We start from the raw sequence: 13522 nt of genomic DNA on the forward strand, positions 1-13522 counted from the left end.
AAAAGGCTCCATTCTTTACTTGTCTAAACTATTTATTGTCCAGGTTTCACTTCCATACATGGATACACTCCACACAAATGCCTTCAGAAAGTACTTCCAAACACTTAAATCTATATTTGATGTTAACCAAATTTCTCTTCTTCAGAATGTTTTTTTTGCCCTCACCAGTCTACATTTTATATCCACTCTACTTAAATCATCATCAGTTATTTTGCTGCCCAGATAACAAAACTATCACAACTTCCAGTGTATCAATTCCTAATCTAATTTCCTCAGCATCACCTGCTTTAATTTGATTACATTCCATTATACCTGTTATGCTTTTGTTAATGTTCATTTTAAATCTGCCTTTCAAGGTGCTGTCTATTCCATTCAACTGCTCTTCCACTCCTTTGCCGCCTCTGACAGAATTACAAAGTCATCGGCAAACCTATGGCAATTTTTACTTCTTTTCCCTGAACTGTAATTCCTGCTCCAAATGTTTTTGGGTTCCCTTTAAAGCTTGCTCACTGTACAGATTGAATAACATCAGTGATAGACTACAACCCTGTCTCACTCCTTTCTCAATCGCTGTTTCCCTTTCACTCTTGACTCTTATAATTGGCATCTGATTTCTGTACAAGTTGTAAAGAGCTTTTTGCGTGCCCCCTGCAGGTCCTGGGGTTAGAATAGGCCCAAGGTATTCCTGCCTGTTTTGTAAGAGATGTACGTTTTGGCCTTTATGTAATGGTTCCCTGTAGGGTTTGACCTCCATTTTTCCAAATTTTCCTGAGGAGCAAGTCAATTGGGGAAGGGCACCTTACATGGTGCATTGTGTCCATCATGCATTGAGACATTCAGCATCCTTTATCATCATGGCTTTGCAGTTCCCCTCATTCTCCATCTCTTGGGCGAGGACACCATCCTGGGTGGACATCCCCTATGCAGTGTCATTTTGTGCACCGATGATGACAATGGACTTCTCTGCACCTCATATCTGTTGTGGCGGGGCCACCTTGTACCCTGTTGATTGTAGTCCCCTGACTACACAGGTATCACTCTGCCGATGCCTGTGCCATTCACTCCACACGAATGCCAAGGAGTAGAGGCCCGTCACCCTGGGGCATCAGGACCCCTGGCAATGGCCATCCTGCCAGGAGGCCTTTGCTGCGCCAGGGTAGTGCGCATGGGGAGGGCCCCTGGTCGGAATGGGTGGCATCTGGGCAGATGACACGCCATGAGGTGGTCAAACACCAGCAGCCTCTTAAGCGTTCAACAGCTTAATTTAATGCACAAAAGTATAACCCCTAAACATTCCCCTCCCTGGCCCACACTGTGGGAGGAACACCAGGCTAAGTATTGCAGCAGATCTTATTCACCCCGGTATGTAGTATGTATGAGAGAGGATGGGGAATCCTTCATGTCAATGAATCCTCAGCTTTTGTGGAGCATTTAGAGGACAAGTTTGGAGAGGTGGAGGGATTGTCCAAAATGTGATCTGGGTCAGTCTTGTCAAAAACAGCATCCTCTGCCCGATCATGGGCATTACTCACCCTTGACAAGCTGGGGGATGTTTCTGTTTCCATCTCACCCCCTAAGAGCTTAAATGTGGTCCAGGGTATTATATTCCACAGGGACCTTCTTTTGCAGTCTGATGATGAGCTGCACGCTGATTTAGAGTGACGAGGTGTTCATTTCATCCGGCATGTCCATCGGAGTCTGAGGGATAATCAGGTTGCCACCAGTGCCTTCATCTTGGCCTTCGAGTGTGACACATTACCCAAGAAGGTCAAGATGACGGTGTACTGCTGTGATGTCAAGCCACATATCCCTGCCCCGATGCAATGCTTTAAGTGCTGGAAGTTCGGGCATATGACTTCCCACTGTACTTCCAGCATCACCTGTCGAGATTGTGGATGTCCATCCCATCCCAATACTCCATGTGCCCTGCCTCCCATCTTGTATCAACTGCGGCAAGCAACATTCCCCTTGCTCACTGGACTGCAGGATTCTCCAAAAAGAACAGAAAATCATGGAATACAAGATCCTGGACTGACTGACCTACTCTGAGGCTAATAGGAAATATGAAACACTCCATCCCATGTGCATGACATCAACTTATGCTGCTGATATAACTACTGTTCCAGCCCCATCCATTCTGCCAATTCCAGTTGGCTCTCAGAGATGTAAGACTACACCTGCCCCTTGATGGTGGGGGGACTTCTCTCCTTGTTGCTCCCGCACCACCTAACTTGGGAGCAATGCCCCCACAACCATCGGGGACATCAGTCCCCACTTCTCAGCTGGAAAAGCATCATTCTTCTTCGACTTCTCTTGCTAGGAAGGGGTCCCTTAGTTCCCTCCCTTCCCACGCTCTTAACGGTGCCAAAGCAGACACCCGCCAGTGGCTGAAGAACCCACAGGTAACTGGATGTAGGGCTTCATGGTCCTCCTCAGTCAAGCCCTCCCAGCCAGAAAAAACCTAAGGAGCAGTGAGAGAAACCCAAAAAGAAGAAGACCCCCAAGAGCCCAGACATCATGCTGGCACCCACACCACTGCTACCTACAAGCTTTGTGTCTGTGGATGAGGTGGAGATTCTGGCACCCCCTGAGGACCTAGATCTCACTGGACCCTCAGACACAATGGATAGTGATTGAACGGGTACTCAGTCGGTGGCAGGAGGTGACCCAGAGGTGTAAACTGACTCCTTGAGCATTTTATATCTTCCCAGCCTCACGATAACATCATCCTCCAGTGGAATTGTGGTGGTTTTTTCCACCACCTAGCTGTCACTCCCCCTGCATCATGCTAATGGATGCCTATCAAGATGGGCTTTAAAAAAAGGCAGACTGGGAAGCTTTCACCTCTGCTGTCACTGTTGAATCTCTCCCAGATGGTACCATCAATGTGGTAGTTGAGTGGGCCACTAGAACAATTGTTTCTGTGGCAGAAAACATGATCCCTTGTTCCCTAGGGTGCCCCTGGTGAAAGAAAGTACCTTGATGGGCTCCAGAAATCGCTGAGGCTATTAAAGAGCATAGGTGGGCTCCACAGCAACATAAGCAACACCCTTCCCTAGAGCACCTAATAGCTTTTAAACGGCTCCATGCCCACATTCGCCAGCTTGTAAAAAGACAGAAACAGGAGTGTTGAGAGAGGTATGTTTTGACCATTGGGTACCATGCATCACCTTCCCAAGTCTGGATGGAGATCAGACTTGTTTTTGGGTACCAAACCCCAACAGGTGTCCCTGGCATTAACATCGTCGGCGTGTTATCTACCGAAGCAAACGGGATTGCCGAGCACTTTGCTCAGCACTATGCTCAAGCCTCTGCATCAGAGAATTACTCCCCAGCCTTTCACACCCTCAAACAGCGGATGGAGGAGAAAGTCCTCTCGTTCACTACATGCCACAGTGAACCCTGTAACACCCCATTTATGGAGTGGGAGCTCCTCAATGCCCTTGAACATTGCCCAACACAACACCTGAGCCCAGTCAGATCGACAGTCAGATGATTAAACATCTCTCATTCAACTACAAGCAACATCTCCTCGTCATCTTCAACCGGAAATGAGGTGACGGCACCTTTCCATCGCAGGAGAGCATCATCATTCCAGTGCTCAAACTCGGTAAAAACCTGCTTGATGTAGATAGCTATCGGCCCATCAGCCTCACCAACATTCTTTGTAAGCTGTTATAACATATGGTAAGTTGGCGGTTGTGTTGGCTCCTGGAGTCACAGGACCTACTGGCTCCGTTCCTAGGCAGTTTTCGCCACGGTTGCTCTACCACTGATAATCTTGTATCCCTTGAGTCTGCCATCTGAGCAGCACTTTCCAGGCACCAACTACTGGTTGCCAATTTTTTTATTTACAGAAAGCGTATGACACAACCTGGCGACATCATATCCTAGTCACTTTATATTAGTAGGGTAACCGGGGCCCACTCCCGATTTTTATCCAAAACTTCCTGTCGCTTCATACTTTTCATATGCAAATGGGTGCCTCCCACCCCCTCCCCCCCCACCCCACATATCCAGGAGAATGGAGTCCCACAGGGCTCTGTATTGAGCGTGTCTCTATTTTTAGTGGCCATTAATGGTCTAGTAGCAGCTGTGGGGCTGTCAGTCTCACCTTCTGTGTGTGCAGACGACTTCTGGATTTCATATTGCTGCTCCAGTACTGGTGTTGCTGAGCGGCACCTACAGGGAGCCATCCGCAAGGCAAAGTTATGGGCTCTTGCTCACAGTTTCCAGTTTTCAGCCGCGAAGTTGTGTGTGACACATTACTGTCGGCATCGTACCATTCATCTGGGACCAGAATGTTACCTTAATGACGATCCACTCACGGTAGTGGAGACGTATCATCCACTCATGGTAGTGGAGACATATCGATTCTTAGGACTGGTTTTTGATGTCAGATTGACTTGGCTTACTCACCATCGTCAGCTTAAGTGGAAGTGCTAGCGGCACCATTATGTCCTCCGCTGCCTGAGCAACACCAGCTGGGGTGCAGATCACTCTACGCTGCTGCAGATCTACAGCACCCTTGTTCAATCCTGCCTTAACTATGGGAGTGTGGTTTATGGTTAGACGGCACCCTCAGTGTTGCATTTAGTCAACCCAGTGCACCACTCTGGCGTTCGCCTAGCGACAGGAGCTTTTAGGACAAGTCCAGTGACCAGCATGCTTGTGGAGGCCAGAGTTCCTCCATTGCAGGTTAGGCGTGCACAACTGCTGGCCAGTTACGTTGCACATGTTTGTAGCTCTCCTGAGCATCCGTATTACCATCTCCCTTTCCCACCCACGGCGGATCATCTCCCGCATCGGAAGCCCAGGTCAGGGCTTACAACTGCAGTTCGTGTAAGACCCCTCCTATTGGAACTCGAGTCCTTCCCCTTACCACCTCTACTCGAGCTCCATTCACATACCCCTCCATGGTGTAAACCTAGGCTAGCGGCCTGGACCTTTTGCATGGCTCTAAGGACTCAATTAACCATGCGTCTCTCCGCTGTCACTCCTTTTGAGTCTTGCCACGTCCCAGGGCTCTGAAGTGGTTTACACTGGGGGCTCAATGGCTGATGGTCATGTTGGCATCACCTGTCTTCACAGAGGACATGTTGAACAGCACTCTGCCAGATGGCTGCAGTGTTTTCACTGCAGAGTTGGTGGCCATATCTTGTGCTCTTGAACACATCCGCTCATGTCCTGGTGACTCTTCTCTTCTCTGTCCTGACTCCTTGAGTGGTCTTCTACCCTTGCCATCCTTTGGTAGTGACCATCCAGGAGTCCATCTATGCCCTGGAGTGGTTGAGTCATTCAGTGGTGTTTGTCTGGATGCCAGGACATGTTGGCATCCCAGGCAATGAACTTGCTGACAGGCTGGCCAAACAGGGTACACTGAAACTGCTTCTGGAGATCGGCATCGCCATAACTGACCTGCATTCGTTATTACACCACAAGGGTTTTCAGCTTTGGGAGATGGAATGGCATAATCTCAGTACACAGAAGAAACTGCTTGCCATTAAGGAGACTATGAATGCGTGTAAGTCCTTCCTGCGGGCCTCTTGCAGGGACTCTGTGGTTCTCTGTCGGCTCTGTGTTGGCCATGCTCAGGTGACCCATGGCTATCTCCTGTGCCGTGAAGACCCACCTGTGTCAGTGCAGTGCCCGGTTGACAGTGGCCCATACATTTTTGAGCTATCATTCTTTGGCTGCCATGTGACGGAATGTTCAGTTACCGGACTTGTTACCATTAATTTTAGCTGACAACACCTCATCGGCTATTTTAGTTATACATTTTATACATGAGTGTCGGTTTTATTGTTTGATATGTTTTAACACGTCCTTTTTCCTTCTGTGTTCCCCACCTTAGTGTTTTCAGGCTGGAGGTTTTAATGTGTCGCAGAGTGACTGGCTTATCCTTTTTATTCTTGTGATTAGCCAGCCATGGTCACCTGCTCTCTTGTTTTACTTTCTTCTATCTGTCTCTTGCATCTATATGTGGTTTTCTTGTCCAATTTTGTCCATTTTAGTGTTTGTTGCCTTTCTGACATTCTTGTGGTTTTTCCTTTCTTCCAGTATTGTGTTGTATGTCTCATTTGTTTTACTCCCACCCTTGTGGAATTATTTTAATCAGAACAAGAGACAGATGACCCAGGAGTTTGGTCCCTTCCCCCCTCTTTAAACGAACCAACCAAGCCTTTTGCTTCCTGTATTTTACCCCTGCTACCTTCAGGATTTCAAAGTATTATCTAAGTCTACAAATGCTATAATTGTAGGTTTGCCTTTCCTTAACCTATCTTCTAAGAGGATATGTAGGGTCAGTATTGCCTCTTGTATTTCTACATTTCCTCAGAATCCAAACTGACCTTCCCTGAGGTCAGATTCTACTAATTTTTCCACTCTTCTGCAAAGAATTCATTTTAGTATTTTGCAGCTATGACTTATTAGATTGATAGTTCAGCAATATTCACACCTGTCAGCACCTGCTTTCCTTGGAATTGGAATTATTATGTTATTGTTGAAATCTGAGGGTATTTTGCCTGTCTCATACATCTTTCACACCAGATGGAATACTTCTGTGAAGATTGTCTTGCGGAGTAGTTCTGAGAGAATGTCCATCCAATGGGCCTTATTTTGACATAGGTGTTTCAGTGCTCTATCAAATTCTTCTTGCAGTATCATATCTCCCATCTCATCTTAATCTAATTCCTCTTCCCTTTCAGTAACATTGCCTTCAAATTCATCTTCCTTATACACGCTGTCTGTAGACTCCTTCCACCTTTCAGTTTTCCCTTGTTTGCTTAGTACTGGCTTTCCTTCTGAGCTCTTTATATTCATGCAGTTACTTCCCTTTTCTCCAAATGCCTCTTTAATTTTCCTGTTGGTGGTATCAATCTTTCCCCTAGCAAAATGGTCTTCTAACTCCTCATATTTGTCCTGTAACCATTCCTGCTTAGCCATTTTGCACTTCATATCCATCTTAATTTTTAGACCTTTGTATTTCTTTTTGCCTGCTTCATTTGCTGCATCTTTATTTTTTCTCCCTTCACCAGTTGAATTCAAAATGTCCTGTAACACTCAAGTATTTCTACTAGGCCTTGTCTTTTACCTTTTTGATTCTCTGCTGCCTTCATTATTTCATCTCTCAAAGTTACCTATTTGTCTTCTACTGTATTATTTTCCCTTGTTGTAGCCAGTTGTTGCCTAATGCCCCCTCTGAAAATCTTGACAACCTCTCATTCTTTCAATTTATCCAGGTTCTGTCTCCTTAATTTCCAACCTTTTTGCAATCATACAGTTTTAATCTACAGTTCATAACCAATAAATTGTGATCTGAATCTACATTTGCTGCTGGAAATGTCTTACAGTTTAAAATCTGGTTCTGAAATCTCTGTTATCATTATATACTCAATCTGAAACCTTCCAGTGTCTCCAGGACTCTTGCATGTATACAACCTCCTTTCATGATTCTTAAACCAATTCAACCGAGTGTTACCAACGATTAAATTATGCTCTGCGCAAAGTTCTACCATGTAGCTTCCTCTTTCATTCCTTTCCTCTGTTCCATATTCACTTACTATTTTTTACTTCTGTTCATTTTCCCACAGTTTCATTCCAGTCTGGCACCACAATTAAATTTTCATCTCTGTCAACTGTTTGAATAATTCCTTTTATCTTATCATACATTTCTTCAATCTCTTCATCACCTGTAGAGCTAGTTGCTTTATAAACTGTACTTCTGTTGGTAGATGTGGGCTTGTCTGTATAGGGTATGATATGCATCCACTATGCTGTTCATATCCTATTTTCGTATTCATTATTAAACCTACTCCTGCATTTTTCCTGTTTCAGTTTGTGTATATAACTCTGTATCCACCTGGCCAGAGGTCCTGTTCCTCCTGCCACTGAATGTCACTATTACCCACTGTATCTAACTTCAAACAATCCATTTTCTTTTTTAAATTTTCTAAACTATCTGCCCAATTAAGGGATCTAACATTCCATGCTCCAATCTGTAGAACACCAGTTTAGTTTCTCCTGATGGCAACATCCTCCTGAGTAGTCCCCATCTGGAGATCTGAATGGGGGATTATTTTACCTCCACAATATTTTACCCAAGAGGATGCCATCATTTAACAATACAGTAGAGCTGCATGCCCTCGGAAAAAATTGCAGCTGCAGTTTCCTTTTACTTTCAGCCATCTGCAGTACCAGCACAGCAAGGCCATTATGTTTGATGTTACAAGGCCAGATCAGTCAGTCATCCAAACTGTTGTTAGAATTTATTAGTTTCATCGATCTGTTGTGTAAATTTTGTACATGTTCCCCAGAACCTGCCAGGGAACACGATCATCTGCCAGAGTATGTAATAATTTGTTTCTGTTGACTTTATTGAAAGTTTTTTAAGTTTATGAAGGTGATGTGTGTTTCTAGGTTAAAGTATCTATATTTTTCAATTAGCAGTTTGAAAGGAACGTAGCCATCACAGCATAAAGTTTCTTTTCAAAAGCCATTTTGGTGCTCACTTATGCACTTATGATGAGTTTATAGTGTCTGTACAATTTATTTTCAGTGTTAGCAAAATTTCAAAATTTTTATATGGTGAGCTCAGTAGGCTTATTTCTTGGTAGTTGTTTTTTTGCTTCCTCCCCCGAGGATGGCAACTGACATAGTACAGCTCTCACTTACATCATCTCCTGACCACATCGTATTTAAGAAGTTTAGCAGTCTACCTATAAATGTCTTGCTTGCATATTTAAACAGCTTTAGACTGACTGAATCTTCTCCTGGGGCCTTTTTTATTTTGTTTAATACTTTTTTAGGTACATATTTAGAGATGGTTTCTCTTGATTATTTCCCTGAGAGTTGGACCATGAGAAAACTGATGTTTGTGGCCATAGATTCTGAAAGTATTGTAACCATTTAGATAAAGGGACAGGGTTCACTCTCACATTCTGTTTTATCTCACCTTTCCAGCCTTAATAATTTTAATTGTGTGTGGTTTGGAGATGTAAATATCATGTTCAAAAGGGGCCACAAATTCTTCAGAACTCTGTTCTTTCCACGCTTTTTTTTTCCAGCAATTGCTCTTTTCCTATGACATTTTGTTATATATTCTTCCTCCCCTGCTGTCTGGTATTTCACATATGGTTCTCATCTGTCCTTTATAGCCTTTTGAGCACCATTATCCCATTTTCTCAGTCCTTTCTTCCTGTGCCATTTTGCTTTTCTGCCAAGGAGCTGAGTGACAGCTTCTCTTAGAATGTATTGGAGGGCCTCGCATTCTTCCTTTGAGCTCCATTTTATAGGTGATTTTTCAGGAGATCATCAAGACTTTTTTGGTATAACCAAACTATATTGGGGCGTTTGAAAAGCCTTATGGAGAAGACAGTTCTTCGTTCATTGGCAGTTTCTTGTTTTATTTTTCTATCATCTTAGTCTTATTTGTATGGGGCTTTGTCAGTGATTGGATTTAATTTCAGGACCGTGAAACACCCTGGCAGCCAATACCATATCAGCCACTTTGTTATTACACAGAATATTTGTGGCTCACTTCATTTTTGAACATTGTGTTCATAATTCTGAGTTGATTAGATAGAGTGAAATCAATTACACTGTAACTATTAATTATTATTGCGTGTCTCTTCCCCAAGAGGGCCTGCATTACTGTGCTGATCTTCTGTAACTCACAATATAACTTGTAATTTTTCCCATTCAGCATGAGAATAGGCCTCATTCACTGTGGTGTAGCCTCATGATAATTTTAGTTGAACTGAATGATCCTTTTGCTTCAGCCAATGTATCTATGGACTGCTGACCTGAAGCATTTCCATACTATCATCACAGCACCAGTTTTTGCTCGTTTTCTGAGATCAACTCCACCCTTGAACTGTAAGTAATTCTATGTCTCATTTGAGCCTCTTGCATTCTTTTTGTTTCTAAAATTGCTGGTACTGAAATTCCATTTCTCGCCAATGTTATCTAGCTGGTATTCTTCATGGGCTACGTCTAGTATGTTTCGCATGATGATACAGTATTTACAATATTCTCCATTTTCTATGCATTATATTTTGCCATAGCTGAGTCATCAATATCACTCCATTTATTTCCCAGTCAAGACTTGAAAGCATGAGGTGATGTTCTTCCAGAGGGTTGCTGGCTGAGGGGGGCTGCCACCTTGTAGCTTCTGGACCAGCTTTGGAGGTTATTTTAGCAGTCCTTAGCGTAGGGAGCTGACACTGTTGGTAGCTCGCTTTAACATGGGAAACAGATGTTGTCTGGTGGCTTTGAGAAAATTCTTCTGCTTTGTCAACAATTGAATGAATGGTCCTCTTACAACCTGAAAAACAGTGACTATCTTCAACTGTAACCCTAACAGATGACCATTACAAGGTACTGCCCAGTGGACCAAGGTTTTTCTTTAAGAGGTGTTACACCTGTATCACTCACCCTTCATCCTAGCTTGTGACAGGTAGCGTCTGGTTTCCCAATGTTGAGCTTGTGTTAGATTTATGATAACTACCTAACAGTTAAACTGTGAAGCACTGATTAAATAACAACACACTTTTAAAATGTATTGTGTTAATAGTCATCAATGAAAAGCCCAGGATGGATTAGGAAAAGGATAGAGTGTTATATAGAGGAGTTGTTGAGTTGCAAACAGGCACAACAAAAAAGATGGCTATACATTTTAGCTTTTGCCCAAAAGACCTTCTTTTGAAGTACACACACATTTACACAAGCACAGCTGACACTCATTAATTTCATTTGGTTAGAAATGAAATACTCTCCAACTATTTATCTCAGTACTGTCACTTTTGGGAATGCACATTCTTAGGTGTTAAATTGTAGTCAGTGCTTATTGTTCCTCACACTAAAATACTGAGTATGGTAGTTTTCCAGTTATGGGAAACTCTGCAGATGTTAGTGTCTATTTCATGTTGTCTTCCAAATAACTGGTCTGAGAGCTAAATGAGAGGACAATCATATTTCTTATTTCCCTCTTACAGTATGCACAAATTAAAATTAAAAAAATTTAAAAAATAACTGAATCATCATTTTAATTTCTCTGTATTTCATTTGGTCATATGACTCTCAATATGTATACTTAATATAATTTAATCAAGCATCACACTAATTTATTATGTACTGACACTAGATTCTGATTTGACACATTCTTTTATTTTTCAGATTTTTTCAAAATGATGTGGGGAACGTTGTCCATTCCATAAATATTGTTTGATAGTTAACAGAGGTTAATGCCATACAAATCTATAATTATTTATTACAATTATTTTAGTGTCCAAGCAGTTTCCTTATTTATTCTTTAAATCTGAAATAGTTGCGAGAGCATAGTAGTAAATTCTTGGGAACAACACTTGACTGCAAAGAAGGGGTAAAAAAATGCTTTGATTGCAGTATTTTCTGCAAGTTTCCAGAATTTCTCATTAGAAATTAAAGACAGTACTATTCATTAATTCCTTATGACAATGAATTAGTTTTTTACTGTCAAGATGTAATAGATTTCACATTTACATAGTTACCTTTAATCATGACAATTACGTAATTTACTCCCAGGGAGCTACATTTTGTGCTAACACTTTTAAGGTTGGAACAAAAAGGCAATATGTCTTTTATTAAGTGTGATGGGATAATGCAGCTTCAGTTGAATATAGAATAATTAGTTTTTTATACTTTCTTGTTTCAGTACAGTTCTGTACATGAGATAAAGAAAAAGTAGATTTTCTCCAACTTACAATAATGCAGTGCCTCCATGAATGACATGACATACACTGTAATTTTTGTTTTATGATTGGAGTAGAACAAGCTATTTACAGAAATCCTTGTCACTCTACTCATCATGTCAGTATTATTCCTGTTATAGTTCTTCGTTTTAAATGGTACTGTGAATTGTATGACTTGTATACCAAAGATTGTTTGTGAAGGGAAAGGATGGGAGGCTACAGAAAATTATTTCTTTCCCATGTATGTAAGGCCATTACTTAATTATATTTTAATGTCATGTATTTTTGAAATGTTTATTTTTACAAAGGATATTAAGTAAAATGTGTTACTTTTCCTTTGTACACTAGAGTATGTGACATCTATTTTCAGAAGGTGAAAGAATAATATTTTATGTATGAAGATATTGATGTTTATTTGCTTTTTATTAAATGATTCTTAAATTTATTTTTCCATTTACACCAGTAGATCTTCCTCGTCAGTAAGGTTAGCTAAGAAGGGAACAATAAGATTTCACAGAATCATAAAAGCTTACTTAGTCACAAATTCACAATCAATTTACATGATGAGCAATAGAAAGATGTATATAAAGGACATACATTAGATGTAATATTCAGTGGTTTCCTATAAATTTTATTAAACCACTATGATCTAGTTTTATTTTACAATGTGCCAAGGGTAACTACAGTATAAACCCAGATGAAGAGTAGGTAACCATCTGAAATTGACGTTTCATGTGCCAGGAGAAGAGAGCTTTAATTAACACAAAGCACTACCAGCAGCTCAAATCACAGCAAAAATGCGCCACAAACAGTACTGCAAAATCCTTCACAAAAACATTTAGAAAATCAAACACTGTTCAGTCTGTCGTGAACATTAAAGTAACTGACCACTAAATTCAATAAATACCTCCCAACAGTAACTGAAACACAGTGAGAGAAATTAAACTATATGAAGTATGGTAGTTCGCATACTTCATCACCAGACACCAATTTTGCAAAAAATACTGCTAAAGATGATACAGAAATTATGATTTTACTAAAAACTGTAATTCTTCTGGTAGTAATGGTATTTTCCTAGTTGTATGGGAAATTGTCTTCAGAGAGATAGCCAAATTGTTGAGAATCTTCTAAAGAATTTCAAAGTGTTGAACTATACTGCCCAATCTTGACAGACAAGGCAAATCATCCTACTGTTAGTGCATGAACTACTCCTTAGCAAGTATCAAACCTTGTATCAACGAAGCACAGCTGATAGGGTGTCAAACATATTTGCTCTATGTATAGGTCAGTCACAGTAGTTGATGTGTTTTCAAAATCACTGCAGGTTAGCTGAGCGTGTAGATTGTGGATTATTTCTGCAACTTTAAAGCATGTAACATTGTAGCATTTACCAGTTATCCCCACAGGCTTTGAGGATCTCTCCTGCAGCAGGAGAGGGAACACTGAGCAAATAAATATTTTTCGCCACAGTCAGCTCACAAACCTTCACCACAAAAGAATGTGTTAGTGATGATAGTCGAAATCATGCTGTAAGACGTCCAGAAAAAAAAGAGTTGTTTTTAATGATGAAACTGGTTTAACATCCTTATACCTGCTGGGAGGCGTCGTCTGGTGTGAAAAGAATACAGAACTGTAGACCAAAAATGTATGGTAACTCCAACGGAAAAACATGTGAGTGAGTCAGTGTTGGTGCATAATAAGTTTTGCTGGTGTAGGAAACCTCCATGTCACTGAAGGAGTCCTCGGGAACATAAAATATTGATATACTGAAGGCAAACTTGCAAGAAATGCAA

General features: G+C 41.5%; 1 protein-coding gene across 1 annotated transcript in view; it reads left to right on the forward strand.

Annotated features, from left to right (window-relative positions):
- Nucleotides 1-12301, forward strand: part of LOC126236695 (graves disease carrier protein-like) — a 179255-nt gene extending 166954 nt beyond the window's left edge. The window contains exon 8 of the mRNA XM_049946198.1: nucleotides 11176-12301. The gene's annotated coding sequence lies outside the window, so the exon portion shown is untranslated. The remainder of the gene's footprint in view (nucleotides 1-11175) is intronic.
- Nucleotides 12302-13522: the final 1221 nt, after the last annotated feature.

Source organism: Schistocerca nitens, chromosome 2, assembly GCF_023898315.1.
Source record: "Schistocerca nitens isolate TAMUIC-IGC-003100 chromosome 2, iqSchNite1.1, whole genome shotgun sequence".
Taxonomy (NCBI): Eukaryota; Metazoa; Arthropoda; class Insecta; order Orthoptera; family Acrididae; genus Schistocerca; species Schistocerca nitens.